General features: G+C 42.5%; 1 pseudogene; it reads right to left on the bottom strand.

The window, feature by feature from the left end:
• Positions 1-667: 667 nt before the first annotated feature.
• LOC132624403 (rust resistance kinase Lr10-like) lies at positions 668-1,691 on the bottom strand (annotated as a pseudogene).
• Positions 1,692-5,061: the final 3,370 nt, after the last annotated feature.

Here is a 5,061-nt window from a genome sequence, read left to right as displayed (position 1 = left end):
TCTTGAAAACTCAGGTTTGTTTTTATTTTTCAAATGGATTTGGGAGAATTTTATTGGTTATTTATCCTTTTTTTTATAATATATTGATGATAATGAGCATAAGATGAATTACGTAGTACTATTAGTGATGATTTTTTAAATAATTGTTTAGTTTGTTACTTTGAGAAGGAAGTATTTGCAACTGAAAGCAATGATGCTATTATTGACCATTTTCAAAAAATTAAAATGCGTCGAGTTCAAGTATGAGTTGATGATGTACTTTTGTTATATTAGTACCAAATTAATTATATTTGATAATATTGAACTTTGTATTTTGCTATTGTAATCAATAAGTTTTTAAGAGTCGCACGCCTAACTTCGTCTCTAGTAATTGGCATACTAAAGATAATGGTGCCCCCATTGCGCTCAAATCCTGGGTCCGTCTTTGCTCCCATCTCCTTCCAGCATCTGAACAACTTCTTTTAGTGAAGGTATATCAAAGGGATGCCACTTAATGCACCAAAGTCCTACAAATAGCTAACTCTCACAATTGCGCCATCCCCTTCTTCCTCTATCCGAATCTTCAATTCTTCCCGATTCTCCAAATGTCTATAAATTCATTCCAATGAATTCACTTTGCTTTGGTTATTCATCTTAGGAATCCTCTTCGTCCTACCACCAACCATTTCTAACAAGAGCATTCCAAAGCTATAAATATCAGACTTATGAGAAACTTTATCAAAGTTTCTTCAATTCTTCCCGATTCTATCCGAATCTTCAATTCTTCCCAATTCTCCAAATGTCTATAAATTCTTTCCAATGAATTCACTTTGCTTTGGTTATTCGTCTTAGGAATAATCTTCGTCCTACCACCAACCATTTCTAATAAGAGCATTCCAAAGCTATAAATATTAGATTTATGAGAAACTTTATCAAAGCTTCTTGATAACACTTCTGGTGCTATGTAGCCAATGGTTCCCCTAGCAACAGTCATAGTGACTCCACTTTTTTCTTTTGAACATAGCTTGGCTAGGACAAAATCACATATTTTGGGTTTAAGTTGTGGTCTAAAAGGATGTTTTGTGGCTTGATATCGAAATGGAGGATTTGCTGATCACATCCCTGGTGAAGATACTCAATCCCTCTTGCAGTGCCAAGAGCAATATGTTGAAGCGTGTTCCAGCTGATTTTACTGAGACACTATCAGAGCTCGAGCTCACCGGTAAAATGAACCTTTCAAGTGAATCATTTGGTAGGTATTCATAGATCAAAGCTCGTTTGTATCCATCAGCGCAAAAACCAACCAAACGGACCACGTCAACATGGTGGATTGTCCCAATTGTTCCGATTTCATTGATAAATTCTTCCCTTTTACCCATGGAATCGCGTAGGACTTTTACTGCAATATAGATTTCACTGGAAAGACTGCCTTTGTAAACAGTTCCATAACTTCCCTCTCCTAACTTTTCATTGAAATCATCTGTTATCTTCTTGACATCAACATAAGAATATCTAGTTGTTCTGATGTCCTTGTAGTCTTCCAAAAACTTTTCAAGTCTTAACTCGACTCTCTCTTTCATTTATACTTGTCAAATATAGCTGATAAAGTGAGAAAACAATATGCAAACAAGAGCTGCACCTAAAATGACACCTACGAAATTGCATAAGTAACATGTCATAAGTATGAAAGAAAAAACAAGTAGGAATTTGACTTAGCGAGAACTTTGATGAATTTCGGAAAACTAACCTGCAACCAAGGGCTTCTTAGTCTTTGTTAGGTGCTTTGTGATCCATATTAATAATGAAAGTGAGAAAATAAATCTAAGACATATAAATAGTAACTTCTCGGGTCATAGTTCGATTAAAACAATGAGTTTCCAATAGCTTGGTTCTATCCTTGAAACCACAATTAATTCCTTTGGACTCGCAGTTCCAACAAAGTGATATAGGCCAATTCAGCTGCAACTTGTTGTCACCAAATGTTGACTGTGAGCATGGGTACTGATGAATTTTTGTGCAAGGCTGTCACGCCCCGAACCACGGCCTGATCGAAACACGGCACTCGGTGCCATACTGCATGTGACCGAGCGAACCACATGGCTTGCTGAATTATCATGAGGCATACATGAGCGGAAATATATCATGAATGTGATGAGCTTTTATGAAACATGAGAATCATTGCTTTAATAAAATACTAATTTAAAACATGAATGTGGAAACATCGTAAATGAGCCAAAATGGCTATCCGACTCTGAACATCTGACATGGCGTGACTGACTAGTCTAGTCTATGAAACTTCTAACATATGTGTGAACATGAAAACATACTCACTGGGACAAGGCCCTCAGCATACCTTTAAATGCATATCTTGTCATGAAAATAAATAAATAAATAATAAATGCCTAAGCCCCGGAAGAGATGGGGCTCACCAACAAGCTGATAAGTGTGAAGTCCTATTATGCAGATGCGTCGTCCTGTAAATCAATACATGCATCGTGAAATGTAGGTTCCGGACAATAAAAGATGACGTCAGCACATTGAATGTACTGGTATGTAAAGCGGCTGAATGGAATAACATGGGACATAAAATAGCATGATAAGAGGTGAAATCGAAAACTTGAACATGAACATGAACATGAGCATGAGCATGAGCATGAGCATGAATATATATATATATATATACATAAAACACGAGTAAAACATATTAAGTAGGAAGAGCATCGCATAAACTGACAACATGACATCACCAAACTGCACGTACCCACGTGGTGATATCAATATCACGATCTGGTGGCATTACTAGCTTCCTAGCATGAACAAAGGATATTACTTTCTTAGGGAGGGGACTAAGGTTACCCTTCCAATCGAGTCAAGGTGTCCCGGGCATGGCTAGTGTAACAGTCTTATAATGGCAATCAAGCATAGCACAATGCGGGGACAACCAACGCATACCCAAAATAACATCAAAGTCTACCATGTCTAAGATCATCAAATCTGCCCAAGTACTATACCCCATAAAAGAAATCGCACACGAAGGGTAGACGCTATCCACTACCACAGTATCCCTAACAGGAGTAGACACAAAAATAGGGGTATCAAGAGTATCACACATCATAAAAATAGGGGTATCAAGAGTATCACACATCATATCCAGACCCACAGCAAAATAGGTAGAAACATAGGAAAAAGTAGAACCCAGATCAAACAAAACAGAAGCCATATGGTCATAAACGGAGATAGTACCTGTGATAACTGCATCAGAGACCTCAGCCTTGGGTCTACCTGGGAAGGCGTACAAATGATTGCGCCCCCCTGTCGCCTGTGTACCACCGCGATTAACATTACCAGTCTTAACCCCGCCCCTGCCGGGCTACTGTTCTCCTCTACCTGCTTGAGGACCGCCTCGGTTAGGCTGGGCACAACCCCTACCCGCGCTGTGGCCGCCCTGCCCTGTCGGTGCGCGATCCTTACCCCCTCGATCTGGTGTAAATGGAGCTCGGGGAGTCAGATACTGAGTTCCCTGCCCACTCTGTCTAAGTTTGGGGGAATACCTCTTAATTTTCCCTATCTCACCACACTCGAAGCAAGTTCGGTCCAGCCTAGGCCGTTGGACAGAAGCTGATGAAGCAGTGTAGTCTCTATGCTGACCGGAAGCCTGCTAATTTGCCCCTGATGGGCCCCCAGCTGACACCTGCATCGCGGACTGAACCGGACGCCCTGAATATATCTGCGAACTCTGACCCCTCGAGAAGGAGTTACTGAACATCCCACCTTTACGGGCCTTCTTCTTAACTTGCCTTGTATAATTCTCAAGCCTAATCCCCTCAATGATACAGACATGCTCCACTATCTCCTGAAATGAAGCGCCAGTGGCTACAAGCTGAAGAGCCGATAATTGCAATCCGGTGTTCAACCCCTCTATGAACAGCCATATCCTCTCCCCTTCAGTTGGCAGTAACTGAAAAGCATAACGAGAAAGAGAGTGGGAGCGGGACTCATACACAGCAACAGATGAGTTCCCGTCACCAATAGTAGCGAACTCATCCTTCCTTCGGTCCCTCAGAGTACGCGGAACGTACTTGTCCAGAAATACAGAGTAAAATTGAACCCAAGTCAACGGAGGAGACCCATCTGGCTTACACTCCACCAAAGCTTGGCATCACCCAAGAACTGGAAGGTCACAAACTCTACCCCGTACTTATCTACGACCCCCATATTATGGAGCCTCTCATGATAGTCGATGATGAACTCATATGCGTCCTCCGGCTCAGTACCATAAAACAGGATGCTTCATTTTAGTGAACCTTCAAAACAGATCATGTTCTTCACTAGTCATCACTGGCCCTGCAACTGGCCTCAGGAAGGCCTCAAAACCCGGAACCTCATCCAAGCGAGGTGCCACCGCTGCTGTATGTTGAACCCCCGGAGCCTGTGCTCTGTCCGAATCTGGGACCGCTATCCCTGCACCCCTACCTGCTGGACCCACTGGTATAGCTCCGACGTGTGCTAACCCATGCAACTAATTTAGCACTTGTGCCATCGCGTCTGGTATACCCTAAGCAGCTGTAGCTCCTTATGGAACTGGTACTGCTACTGGCTGGGCTGGTACGGCTGCAACTCCTGCTGCCTCGTTAGGAACCACTGGAGGCACGGGGTCAACCACTGGGACGCCACCCCCAGCTGGGGCTGCCCCTTTGCCAGCTCCTCTGCCTTCACCTCGACCTTTAGCTGCTACCGCGCGGGTTCTCGCCATCTACGAGAGAATGAAGGATAGTCAGATACTAATTTGAATCAGCAGATATCAATTGGAATCAAGTAGCACAAAAGAAGAAAGAAAAGGGAGTTTTCCTAGTGTCCGGCAACCTCTCGAAGATAAGTACAGACGTCTTTGTACCGATCTACAAGATTCTGCTAGACATGTCCTTGTAAGATGAGATCGACGAACCTAAAGCTCTGATATCAACTTTGTCACAACCCAACCAGCCATGACTGCCACCCACCTAAATCCTAGTGGGCGAACCAACATACAAGACACCTATCCATTCAATCTGGTTTTATATTAACCATGCTAAACAATTATTA

Source organism: Lycium barbarum, chromosome 12 (assembly GCF_019175385.1).
Source record: "Lycium barbarum isolate Lr01 chromosome 12, ASM1917538v2, whole genome shotgun sequence".
Lineage (NCBI taxonomy): Eukaryota > Viridiplantae > Streptophyta > Magnoliopsida > Solanales > Solanaceae > Lycium > Lycium barbarum.
This window is presented reverse-complemented; position numbering and strand designations above follow the sequence as displayed.